This window comes from Cynocephalus volans, chromosome 11, assembly GCF_027409185.1.
Source record: "Cynocephalus volans isolate mCynVol1 chromosome 11, mCynVol1.pri, whole genome shotgun sequence".
Lineage (NCBI taxonomy): Eukaryota > Metazoa > Chordata > Mammalia > Dermoptera > Cynocephalidae > Cynocephalus > Cynocephalus volans.
In genome coordinates this window covers 82,505,276-82,519,754 of record NC_084470.1, presented here as the reverse complement: position 1 = coordinate 82,519,754, position 14,479 = coordinate 82,505,276, and the positions used below count along the sequence as shown (strand labels likewise).

Below are 14,479 nucleotides of genomic sequence, written 5' to 3'. Positions count from 1 at the left end.
GAAGGGAGAGAAAGAAAGAGAGATCAGAATTTGCCATTTTGCCCTCAAGGTCCCTTCCTTGAAGGAAAACCTTTCTATTTTTGATTTAACATCTGAGAATTGGTGTTTTACTTATCAAATGATGTCAGACTGGCTTAGCAAGTGCTGGTAGATGTGATTCAGAGAGCAACAGACAAGGTCTGTGAAAACCTGAATCTGAACTTGTTACCAGTTGAGAAAATTGAAGCCATAAAGATAATGATCGATAGATGTGCCACCATTTTAATTAAGAACACCGGAGTCCGTCAGATGTTTGGAAATAGAATTGATGACCTGAAAAATAACCTTGGATTAGAAAATATCAGGTTTGTGTTACAGCAGAGGCTACTGAGACAGGGGTGTTGGCTGAAATATTCTTTCAACAGTGGATTTATAAAAGTGTGTGGAATGGATAAATCTGACCACTTTCAGCCATCTATCATGACATTCAACATAAACTAGGACTGTCACACAGATGTTTGGACATGTAGAAGTATAAGAATTTAGAAATGAGGTCTGTTGAAATCTAGTGATCTTCCATTTACAATATTTGTCATGCTAAGTGATAATTTCACTCTGATAAAGTTGTTGGCATGTTATGAATAAAAGCAAGATCATATTTTAGAGATAGTTACCTCATTCCATATTATGAAAAGCATTATGGAATTCAGATTTATGTTATGTTTTGAACTTAAAGTAATTTTAGGTTGTCTTTGCCATTATGTGGAGATCTTTATACAAAAGTGTATGTCACTGGATATTGCCATTAGAATTCTAAGTAATTCACAGTAAGAGGGTACAACATTTAAATTAACTTTTTAAACAAAAAGATATTTATTTCCTTATAATTCAAGTACTGCAAAGCCAACAACCTCTTCTATGGAATGAAGAACAGAAAATTACTAGCGAGTGGCTATCTCAATAGAAAGTACAATTTATGTGTCAGTTCTTTAGATATTTAATGTTTCCTTTTTGGGGGTTCTTATCAATGAGATTTGCTCTAAATATATTACAAAAATCCACTGATAACGAAGGCTTGGAAGGGACTTTTCATATCTCTGCATTCCATAAATTCTGAGCTTGGATATTTTTAGGTTAATGCTCATGAATTTAAATTTCATAATATATTGTTTATGCAAGGAGAGTTACAGAAACATATTCTCAAAATAATTGCAAAATGAAAGGCATTTATGAGCCAAGTGCTCTTCTAATCTAAGGCTTTCACTTCAAATCCCCAATCATTTACTTCTCCACATCTGCTGTAATTCTCTTTGTTTTTTCCCCCAGCAGAGGGTGCAAAATATTAAACCTTGAAACTACTGCATAAACTTGTATCAAAATCATGGTGATTTACAAATTCAAAAGGAAAATAATCCTTAACTGGTCATGGAGTCTGACTTGATTATGAAGAAGAAGGCTAACATTAAATAACCTGGCCTTTCTAAAGACAGTGTCATGATTGTTAATAACCACTGAGGAGGGGACTTCACTAGAGGGATTTGCAAAACCAGAGTCATAATAAGGACAATCTAGTCATGAAAGAACCTAAACTTAGATTTAGCAAGCATAGCACAGGAGCATTTTGATATCCAGAAATGTATACAATTTATATTTTAAATATGGTAAAAAGACAACTCTGTAAGCATTAATTCCAGATATCTTCAAATATGATTTAAAGTAGAATCATTCTTTGATATTTGGGCTACAGATCACAAATAAATCCTAAAACTGCAATAGCTAAATTAAACTATCCAACTCTAGGGTAGCTATTTCTTTCACACGACTTTTTATAATCTGTTATGGTAGATTAAAATGTTGGCTACAATTCTTCACCCTGGCCTGTGTCCATGCCTTTTGCCACCACGACTTTTCAGTTCTTCTCATAAACTCAAAGTTAATGTGGTGGGTAAGAGTACAATTTGAGTTCTTTTCTTTTCTTTTTTTCCCCCCACCAACTAGATGCTAGTATTATGACGCAAGCAAAGGCTTGAGATACGTTTCCATGGTAGCACGATGCTCCCTTGCTCCCCAGCCATCACCCTGTGAAAAGTTTCCCTAGGTAACTGCTGCACCTTCAGCAGGACCCTCCAGGTCAGCCCATATGGTACAAACTGAGCAAAATCTGTTGTGAACAGCCCAACCCAGCCAGACGCACACTTGAAAGTATGGCTGCCCAGCCAAGCTCAGCTAGATTAGTTGAACCACAGACATGTGCACATGAATAAATGATTTGTTTTAACCCACCAGATCTTGGGGTAGTTTGTTACAAAGCATAATCATGGTGAGAGTTAGCAAATACACCAGAATTCATCCTTCCTCCAGAGGAATTGTCTTAAACATTCAATCCACTTACTTAGGTAATTATGGACTGAAATTTAAGATCTAGGCACTGGGGATACAAAAATGAAAAAAAGAAATAGTTCTTGCCTTTTGAAGGATTCACAGAATGAGAAAACATGGCAAAAGCATGCACATAAATGCAACGTGATGGAAGCATATACGAGGATACTTTTCAAAGTTCATGGAAATATTCATAATTATCTTTAAATTCTACTTTTCCACAAACTTTTTGAAGTACCCTTGTGTATGGTGTAGTGAAAGAGCCAAACATAATGTGGTCAGTTCTATCTGACTGAGTTAGAGAATGTAGGTAAGAATTATTTCTTAGAAGGGACAAAACTTTATAAATTCACAGTAGCAAAGGCAAAATATGGATTTAACTACCCACTTCAGTCTAAACCATCAAGACAGTCACAAGACATGGACATTTCTAATACAAATTCAGACTGAAAGATTCATGTCATTTCAACAAATATGAAGTGTGTACCTATGTTGTACACAGAATTCTGTGTCAGGCTCTTAGTAAATTCATATAGAAACAAAACCCAAGTCCTGTCTTCTTGGTGATTGTGACACTATTGAAAGGGTTAAACAAGTATGCCATAAAAAATACAAATATCCCATAGATATCAAGATATAAATAGTTGTTTAACTCAAAAGGCTATTGTCAATAACGGTAGATAAAGCATACACACAACAATTCCAATTCAAGGCAGAAAATAATAAATACTTGGTGAGAAGTTTGGAACTTGCTATGAGGGGTTAGAGGAAGGAGGCATTTGGAAAAGCTCAATATAAAGAGATATAAATTTAAAGGTGTTTATAGCAGAGGGCCAGAGGCTGCTTCCATTTAAATTATTTTATTATTATTTTAACATTTACTTGTACATATTTGTTGGGGTATGGTGTGTTCTTTCAATCTGCCTCCATTTTTTGAGTCTTCACAAATATTAAAAAAAGAATTTAATGCCAAAAGTAGGTTATAAAAGTTGCATTGTATTTTTAATGTTTTATTTCTACCAAACTCATACCAATGACATTAACTCACAAAAGCAATGATATGTGTAAAACTTTACGAACTTATTTGGTAATCATATTAAAATGCTAATTTGAGGTATTTCATGGATGTGAGACAACAATTAAATGGCCCAGCTAACCTTTCCTAGATGCTGGTCTGAAAGATAGTTTGGACTATCACAGAATGAGGAAGGTGTGGGAAAGGACCTCATCTGGGCTGGTATTTGGATTATGTCATCATTTAAATGATTTTCAGAAGCTCTCACCCTGTGGTCTGCCTCGATGCTTGTATGAATATTTGCAGTGCTGCTAACTTTTTTTTTTTTCAAACAAAATTCTGCATCTTTATAAAACTTGATAAAAAATAGTGTTTCAAACGGTACAGTCACCAGAAGTACACAGATATCAAAAATGTACACACTTCACTTGGCATCTCTTGCACCGTTAGCTTTCTGTGCCTGGTCTGTTTTGGCATCTCAATTATCTGCAGGGTTATTCCCATCCCTGCCAGCATCAGCTTTTCCCTTTTTCCCTTTGGGTACCTTCTCTTCTCTCCCTTCTTTGCAGGGGCCTTTTTAGGCTTAGGCTCTGGCTTGGGAGGAGAAGGTTTAGCAGACAATCTTGCAGGTCTTCTCTGTGGTTCGTCTTTCACCTTTGCTTTATTTCCTTTAGCATCCCCTTCAGCCTTTCTCTGGGGCATGGTGGCAATGGTGGTGGGATGTGGGCAATAGAGGCTGGAATGCAGCAGTGCATGGGCCTTGGTTGGTCCAGGGGTCTTTCTTGCCTCTTCTCCTTCACACTGCTCAATGCTGGTAACTTTTATTCATTGAAATAACAAGACAGAAAAAAATACACACACGCATTAGAAGTAAACCATCTTTCAGTCAGGGCTTACTTAGATTGTTGGATGTGTAGGATGGGCAGCAAAAGCAATCCCAAGCTCCAAGCCCAACAAAGATGATGAAGGCGCAAGGTCTTTTGTCAGGTAGAATTCATGAGAGGTAGGGGAAAAAACACCAAACCACTGCTGAATGAACAGAATGTTCCCTGCTGAATGAACAAAACAAACTCATGAAATAGATTCAAAAGAGTCTTAGCAAGATGATGAATACATTCACTTGAGGGTATTCCTACATCTTTTCATATGCCTTGAGTGAAGAGTTGACCACAGGTTGTTCTCGCTTCTCATTTTAAGAACAAGATGATGGTAATAATTATTATTATATTACAAAATCTCATATCGATAGAGGAATCACTATGTCCCAGACAATACTCTAAATACTTACATGCACTAGTTAATGTATCTCAGATGCTAGATGCTAGAAAATCTCAGATGCTAGAGAGGCTTTCTGTGGTGGAACTTAAGATTGTGTATTTCTAACAAGCTCCCAGATGATGCTAATGCTACTGGCCCTTGGACTAGAGTTTGAGGAACAAGTATCCAAAACATACCAGAAAATGCCTAAAGTGCTTGTTCATGTCTTTGCTGAAGCTAGACTTCAAGGATCCTTCTAGGTCAAGTACCTGTCCTTGCATCCTATTTTCTGTAGAGGGATCCACTGCTCAGCAGAACTGTACCTTTGAGAAATGGTCTTTGGATAAGTCAATGGGGTAAGCAACTGGAGGGCTGTACTCAGATTCTGGTTTGTCCTTGCACTCCAGTGAAGGTCTGAGGAGCCATGGGAGGGCCTGGGAATTAGAACAATTTGCTCCCCTTCTGTGCTATGTGACATGACTAATCATAAATATATGATTAAACATCTAAGGGAGGCCACAGCCACTAAATCTCTGGGGCTAAATTTAAGCCCTTACCGTAGTAGAAGCCCAGTCTCCCCAGAGACAACTGTCTAATTTAGAAATGAGACTTGATTTCAAGACTTTTTGGACAAAAAACTGGTGGAAAGATTTTCTGAAACTCTTAGGTGGCTAACTGCAGTCTCACAGGAAGAGGACTCTGCCTACCTCAACCATGAAAGAAACTCATGACTCTTAGTGAAAGAATCCCCACTGCCATTGTCCTGTGTGCATAGTTAACAAAACTGGAGAGGACTTGATAACAGGTTGCTTTTGACCAACAGGAGAACATAAGAGAAGAAATGGATGCTGTGGCTTCTGATGGATGCCGTGTTTTCTTTTCTTTTCTTTTCTTTTCTTTTCTTTTCTTTTCTTTTCTTTTCTTTTCTTTTCTTTTCTTTTCTTTTCTTTCTTTCTTTCTTTCTTTCTTTCTTTCTTTCCTTCTTTCCTTCCTTCCTTCCTTCCTTCCTTTCTTTCTTTCTTTTTTTTTTTTTTGCCATAGGACCTTACTTTTCACATGAGTATCACAGTCCATGTGACTCGGGTAGATCTGCCTCCATGGCTAGTCCCAATAGTGGAAATGTGACACATCTGTCAGTCACAGCATCATCTCCATCCAGTTGCAGAGACTGGTGTAAGAATAAGCAAGTAACCCAAGCTAGACCAAAGAGTGCATTGAGACATCCTTCTGGAACTTCTGTTGGAACTGCTGGAGTTAAAAGCAGTCTCTTTCTTATGGATTCGAAGCTGAGAGAATGTAAGCCTGGAGCTGCCAGCGATCATCTAATGGAGAGGACATGTTTGATGCTGAACACAAAGGACAGAAGAGGCAGGAAAGAGAGAAACTGAGTGCTGATGAGATGATTCGAAGCTCTGGATCTGGCTGTGTGCGAAGCTAATGCCAGCCTTGGATTTTTCAGTTACGTGAACAAATACACTCTCCTTTTTGTTTGGGTATCTATCATTTGGTATCCAAAGCTTCCTGACTCAAATAGAGTCCTAATGAGAAGAACCAGAATCTGAAGTTAAGGAATTTGTATTTAATTTAGTAGGCAGTTGCTACTTTCTTGAATTGAAGGTGTGGGGTGACGTGTGGAAGAGGTGACAGGCTGTGAAACGATTTTTCTGTAAGTCAACTACAATTTACTTCAAAACAAGAAAGAGAGATGGATGGATGGAGAATAAGAGTGTCAAACGGATAAAAGAGGAAATTCTTTTTGGACTTAGCTTCGTGTGCGCATTATAGTACTTAGAGGATCTCTGAATCACTTTTACGGAATTGATAGTGCAGACGGGTGGAGGATGTGAAGAGAAGTATGTCAATAAACAAAGGTAGCCTGTTTGTAGTACATATCTATAAAATAATTTTAATTGATGGGGTTCAGAGTAGAGAGCTGATCACATTTAAGACACATTTAGAAAGACAGTGCTTTCCAAATATCTAATCTACAAAACATTGCAACAGATGCAGGAGGTTGGAGGCTTTGACAATTCTATTTAGCAAGCAGTAAAAGGAGAAATAAGGAAGGAGAGACACATTTTCCCCCGCTCTCCCAGATTTAATGTCCAGAATACTTCCTGACTCATTGTAGCCCATATGCCTCTAACCACTTTATGTTTTAAGCCCAAATATTTTATTCTCAAATTGAAGGTAGTGGATCCAAGTGGTTTTCCAGTTTCCAGGATGAAATGTTCTACCACAAGCCAGAAACCATTTTAAAAAAATCACCTACTACTTTCCCATGAGTCCTGTAAGCAAACAGATGTGCTATACAGAGAAAATGCATGTTATATTATTGCTGTCAGTGGCCTATGAATACACAGTTATCCAAGCAGATGAAAAAAATAGTGGTATATTGGGGAAAATAGGTCTTTAAAACAAGTATTTATATTTAAAAATCCATATTTAATCTGCGGGGTAAAAATAAATGATACATGCAATATAATAGAAGCATCTCTAAATTGAAATAATATTCTCATAATACTACTCTGAGCCTGACTTTTACAGACACATTTCCTTTAATTTGCTTTTGGAAATGGAGTTTTGTTTTTGCATTGATGGGCCTTACTCAATGATGAGATTCTATGACTATTCATTACTTGTTACAGCTAAGTCTCTGGTGAGGTGTGAATACTTATGAAAGCTGTTCCTTTTTTGATTGGCTCTGATCCTGGTAGCCTTATTGAGAATAAGTTTACATTAGATTTGCACTCTTGGTAAGCAGGACAGCACTCCAGATACAGGGTAGAGCTGGACTATTTTCAAGAAAAACAGCACCTGGGAGTATTAAAACTGGAAGATTATGTGTAGCCCCCAGGCTGCTCTCCTGTAACGTATGCCAGTTTTGAGATTCTGCCATTCCTTGTGCAAAGTTAATGATCTAAATTTTAAATGCAAGAACCCTCTAAAAAGAGTGGTGGGAAAAGTAGATCAACATTGGGAAAGAGGCAGATTTACCCGCAAAAAGATCTATAACTGAATTACAAAGCTGTGTGTCTAAGAATCCTATCATCACTTTTTAAGCATGTGGGCATAAAGTTATTTCTTAAGAAAAAGACACCAAAATAAGCAAAAACACTAATTTTTAAAAAATAAGTAAATGCATATAAATGTGTTCAAAATAGAGAGGATGCGAAATATGTGAAATTATATTGTCCTCTAGTAAATATTAGTTGCCTACAGCTTGTACATCCAGAATATAGATCATAAGTAGTTCTCAATAGCAAAGTTACAGCATGAATCAAAGAAAGAACACTGGAAAAGGAAGAGTAAGAAAATATGCTTGGGAAAAGTATGCTTACCTATTTCATGGAAGAAAACAATTGATCGTTACTGAATCAAAATTTGGATAGAATTGCTAAAAAGTGAAAGCATTTTAAAAATATAAATCAAGTAACCTATTAGCTTGAATGTCTTTAGACATCACTCCAAACCTTACATATAAATCCAGAACATCCTATATTAGTGAAACAGCAGAGTTAAATTTGAAAATTATAATTATGTACTGGTTTTACCCTGGGTGGTTTCATAGCAGTGTGGCCTGCCCAGTCCTATAGCACCTCCTACTCATAAGAGCCCTGCCCTGGGTTTAATACGATGCTGTAGCGGTCTTGAAATTCTTAATAATTTTTTCTTTGAACTGTGTTTTGTAAGTGAAATCCAACTGAACAGTGGAGCATGGACTGGAGTAGAGGATATATGTGCAATCTGCATGTCTGACAGTCTTTGCTGTATCATTCACAGATAGTGTTCTGGAAGGCCCATGAACTCAGCTTTCCGGTGCACTAGTGTTGTGTGTGTATTTGTTCAGCAAGACTCCAACTGAAAACAAAGTAAGTTACTTATGTCTACAACTAAGTAGGCAAGTTGCTGATAGCAACTTGTAAGACTTTCCACTGGAATCGGAATTTTGCTTCAATTGCAGAAAGAGGGGAATGGCATTCTAGGAACATTAATGAACAGGGAACGCTGTTATATCCTTTCTTATGCATATTACTTCCCTGTGCGAGGTACTTCAAAAAGTTCATGAAAAAAGTTGAATTAAAAGATAATATGAATTTTTCCATGAACTTTTTGAAGTGCCCTAGTATTAGCCAACCACTGATGTGAAAATTATGACATAAAAGGACAGTGAAAAATAGGGCCTTTTCCTTTTTGTCAGTCTTCATTCATTGTAAGCCTGAAGTAGAGAGCACTGGTGGACTGTGTGTATATCATACTAACTAACAACATCTGAGTTAGCTTAGCCAGAGTTTCCATTGTTCTGGTAAAAACTAAATACATAATGCATATAGAAGGTACAAAATACAAATTCTACAATTTGTGTGATTCTGTATATGAGGTGGTAAATGCTCTTATGTTTAAACTGGCATTTAAAACTGGCATTGCACAATGTAAAGATAAATGGTAAAATTCACGCTAATAATTACATTTGTAATTCCTTTTTGCTTAGAACAACATAAAGAGCAAATGAAAAACATTATGACAATTCAAGAAAGCAAGACCATGGAAGAAAGGGAAAAGCTTTATATGCAACAGATTTTGGACAAGGGGTCCTACATTCTCATTTTGCGTTGGACACCATAAATTATATAGTCAGCCATTAGCTATGTAGAAAACACATTGGCTTTCATGGAGGAAGATTTCTTTCCTTTTCAGTCATCCAGCTAACATCATCTAGTCCTCCATCTTCTTTTACTGTATGTGTTTTCCCCACTCAGGATGTTAAAGCCAGAAATAGCCCCCAAAGAAATTTACCTAATGGTCATAATAGGATTAGCCAAAATACTAATAATGCATATTTCAAGGAACTAGCTCTTTGTTAAGAAAATTAAACACTCTCTCTCTCTCTATCAGTGGTATTTCCATATGTGTGACTCCCTAACCCTTAATTTTAAGATATCTCTATTTTGTGTTTTAAACAATCAACTAACATCTCACTTGGAAATTGTTTTGATGCTTTTTGTAGTTGCATGCCTGCACTGATGCTTGTCGCTTTGGTTAGCTTGGGTGTCAGATACATGGGAGGTTGTAGTTTATAAATTTCTGTAGTTGCTTTGAAGTTTTGCCTATATTCGAAATATAGCCTGAATATCACCTCATTCATTGGAGTCATACCTTGTTGTCTAAAATGGTTGACTGGGAAGAGGGCGGCTTTATCAGCATTTTGATTACTAGGTTGTTTGCACCCATGTCCAAATCATGCCTATATTTATCATGATTGAGATAATTGTCATAATTGTTTGAAGATGGTTAAGAGTTACCTATAGTCTCTTTTAATCTCCTCTTGAAAACAGCTTGTAGTTTAGGATCATTTTGTAATTACCAAAGAAGAGATTGAGTTTGTTTTATGGTAAAGTATATCTGGGAACCTATCATTTTAGACAGAAGATTCAAGAAAAAGAAAGCCACCTTTTTTTCATTGTTTTCAACTTTAAAAATGCTTTGACAATACTGACTGTATCCTGCAGCAACTGGACTTGGTTAAAAGAGAAAATGTTGGAGTGATGTGACTTATACAGTATTTTATGAGCCATGATAGGAAGTGTATAAGCAAACAAATGCTTGGAATAGCAAGTGGCAAAGTCTAATCCCTAAAACTGTAATGACCCAAAAAAATGTTTCATCAAAAATAAGTGCTTTGAATTTTTCTGCTTGGCTTAATGACCATGGTGGGGCATAAGGGAGGGATGAAAGGAGGCAAAATATTTACTCTGGCAAAGTCAGTGAAAATGGCTATTAATTTAGGACCCACCAACCATTTCAGCTAGATGGTTAAACTAGAGAAAAAAAGAAGAAGAATATACTGCAAGTGAGCCTTGTCCTTGGACTAAGAAGTGCTATAGTAGTTTCCTAGGGCTGCCCTAACAAATTAGTACAAATTGGGTGCCTTAAAACAACAGAAATTTATTCTCTCATAGTTCAGGCGGCCAGATGTCCAAAATCAAGGTATCAGCAAGGTTAGTTTCTTCTTGTCAGCATAGAGGGAGAATCTATTTCATGCCTCTCTTCTAACTTCTGATGGTTTCTGGAAATCCTTGGAGTTTCTTAGCTTGCAGCTACACAGTGCCAATCTCAGCCTTTGTGGTCACATGTCTGTCTCTCTCCATATCTTCACACAGCATTTTTCTCTCTTTGTATGTCTTTGTCCAAATTTCTCTCCTCTTATAAGGACACCAATCATTAGATTAGGACACACCTTAATTCAGTAACACTTTATCTTAATGTAACTAATTATATTTGCAAAGATCCTATTTACAAATAAGGTCACATTCGCAGGTACTTGGGGTTAGGACTTCATCATATCTTTTTGGGAACATAATTCAGCCCACAACAAGAGTTTCTCAAACTTAAGAATCCCATGGATGGTTTAAAAATATCCCGATGACTGGGTACTGCCCCTCCACAGATTCTAAACTAATCAGTATAAGGTTAAGCCAGGGCATCTATATTTTTCAAGTCCCGCAACTGATTCTAATGGGCAGCAAATCTCAGAATCACTAGACCAAAGGATTCTGTTGGAGTGAGCAGGACTAAAGCCATGTTGGAACCAAAAACCACCTGGGCTCTAGGAAAACTTTTTTAAAAACACAGTTTTTTTTCTTTGCATGCATTTCTCGGCATTCCCTTTTTTCCCATGGTTACTTGATATTTTGAACCTTGGTTATGGGTCAGGATGATATCATTTACATAAACGTAGAGCTGTTTTTCAGACCCTGAGAAATCAAGGAAGATGTCAACAAAGCTATGGTGATTCCACCTTGAAGCAAACCCAAATCCTGCAGGACACAAAGATAACATCAAAGATAAGAACAAAAGCCAGATGGAGCCTTGATGAGGAATTTGCACCTTGCCCCTTACACGTAGCCCACCTCCCCCCATGTCTCCTCTTCCTGCTTTACATTGCCTCTCCCCTCCTTAAAATCTCCTCTGTAAATCTGAGTCTTTGAGATGGTTTTAGTCCGGCCATCTCATTCAGGTTTTCTCCTTTTCTTTTTTTGACACAAATGAAAAAAGAAAAAAAAATTCAAAAGTCATTGATCCAAATAAATGGCACGTAATCAAAAAGAATTTTAGAAATCTCACCACTGGGTGTGTGTTCATTCAATAAACTTTTTTTTTTTTTTTTAATATCAACACCTAATTTTTATTGTGAGCCAGTAAAATCACAGTCCTCTAAAAGCAATAGAGTGCTTTTATGTTTTATTTATTTTTTATTTTTTAATTTTATTTTGTCGATATACATTGTGGCTGATTATTGCTCCCCCTCACCAAAACCTCCCTCCCTTCTCCCTCCCCCGCTCCCCCCCAACAATGTCCTTTCTGTTTGCTTATCATATCAACTTCAAATAATTGTGGTTGTTATATCTTCTTCCCCCCCCCCCAGTTTTTGTGTGTGTGTGTGTGTGTGTGTGTGTGTGAATTTATATATTAATTTTTAGCTCCCACCAATAAGTGAGAACATGTGGTATTTCTCTTTCTGTGCCTGACTTGTTTCACTTAATATAATTCTCTCAAGGTCCATCCATGTTGTTGCAAAATGAAACTAGATCCATACCTCTCACCGTATACTAAAATCAACTCAAAATGGATTAAGGATTTAAATATACACCCTGAAACAATAAAACTTCTTAAAGAAAACATCAATAAACTTTTTAATGCGTGTCTTATGTCTGGTCATGTGAGAGGCCCAGAGGCAACCATCAGAACCTTTGAAACCACGTGCTTTTCCACCAACCTCTGGAGGAAGCAAAGGACTGATTGTGCTTTGGTCAGTTGCAACCAGGTAAGAAGATTAATTCCCAAGATGCTGCTCAGTTATTAGCAGAGAGAAAATGATCTTTTAGTTTTTATAGAGCAAATGGCCATGGTGAGAAGTTTCACAATTAGGACAAAATTGATTACTCTGTGCTGTTTTATACCTATATGTTTTATGCCCATATGAAGGCTGTACTAGGTTATTAAAGAAAAGGTATTTCAGTGGAAGTAAACAGGCTGAAATGTAAACTATTCCTTTTGTCTCCTTTTCAAGAGCCAAAAATACGCACTTGACACAGGTGCCTTTAAATGTCAAAATATTATGCCATACAAGCTTATAGGTTCACGAGGCTCGGAAGAGTGACTTAATCAACATAAATGTGCACCCCTTGCTTGTTTCTTGGTCTTCTATACAATGCTTTCTATCAGGCATAGTATTTTACCTCAACTTAGTTTGTATCACTGTTGTGGAATGAATGTTTGTGTCCTCCCAAAATTCATATGTTGAAATTCTCACCCCCAATGTGGTGGTATTAGGAGGTGGAACCTTTGGGAGGTGATTAAGTCATGAGGGGGAAGCCCTCAAGTATGAGATTAGTGGCCTTATAAGAAGAGAACAGGGGGTTACCAGTTAGCTCAGTTGGTTAGAGTGTGGTATTGATAAGAGCAAAATCAAGGGTTTGGATCAAGCCACCAAGAAAAAAAAAAAAAAAGAGAGACCAGGGAGCTGCCTTCCTGTCTCTGCTCTCCACCACGTAAGGGTACAATAAGACGACCATTTATAAAGCAGGAAGAGGGCCCCACCATAACCCCACCATGCTGACACCTTGATCTTGATCTTCCAGCCTCCAAAATTGTTTAAGCCTCCCCATCTATGGTAATTTGTTATAGCAGCCCAAGCTGATTAAAACAATCATTATTTTCATTCTTTAAACTTCACCTAAGTTATCTTTTAAACTAACACTAGCCATCCGTCATATGCAAAGAATCAGGGTGTTTTTTTCATTCTTTTCATTCTTTTCAAACTACTCTGTGAAAAAATTTCTTTCACCTTAATTTTTAACAAAGCCCACGTCTCAACATACCAACTAAGATTTATTTAGGTATATAAAACATTTTAAAGATATAAATAGAGCAGAAGCCCAATCTTAATGGCAATACATTTACAACTGTCGAAAATTACCATCATAATAAGAATATGAGCACATAATTCCTATTAATATTGGGGCAAAAAAATTAAAGAGTTACTAAATCAGAAACGTAGGTTGCTTGGGTATAGACACAAACATTAGGGTGAAGGGTATTTATATGTAGTATTCTTCAGTCTGTAACAGATTTATAATTCAAAAGCTGCAATGAGACTTTAAATAGTCTCATTTCTTCTTAGGTTGTAATAACTTCACTCCTATCAAAGTTTAATTGACAATGACATTAGTGCACACCTTCTTTACCAAATTTCTTAACCTTGTCTGTCTGTTGTCACGTCAAATTTCCATAAAATCTACCTTTAAAAAACAAATTGAGAGGAGCCAGTGTGTTTTTGTCCAAAAGAGAAAAAATAGGTTTCAAGCCTGGTGGTTCCCAACTACCACCAATGAACTGGGGAAAGTTACATAATATTTCTGGACCTTTCTTCTTCTGCATAGAAAATTAACGATCATTGAGATTTCACTGTGGACTAGCCACTCTGAACATAGAAGAAATAATTCTAACCAGAATTGTATGATTTCATGACTATTATAAGTAACTCCAAATTTGTTTTTAACTTCCATTAATTCAAACCCCTAATCTCTGGGATGTGTCAGGTGGCTTATGTGCTAAGATGAAAGGTTTGGACTACATCCTAGCTCCTCGAAATCCGGTCTGGAGACCGGCAGCACCAGCATCACCCAGGAGCTTGGTAGAAATGCAAAGTGGCAGACCCCACCCAGACTTGCTGAATCAGAATCTGCATTTTAACTGGATCCGCAGATGATTTGTAAGCACATTAAAGTTTGAGAAGTGTTGGACTGGATGGCTGACAAAATCCACTTAAACTAGCAGAGATGTACA

General features: G+C 37.0%; 1 pseudogene; it reads right to left on the bottom strand.

The window, feature by feature from the left end:
* Window positions 1-3,797: 3,797 nt before the first annotated feature.
* Window positions 3,798-4,075, bottom strand: LOC134391242 (non-histone chromosomal protein HMG-17-like; annotated as a pseudogene).
* Between the last annotated feature and the right edge of the window lie 10,404 nt (window positions 4,076-14,479).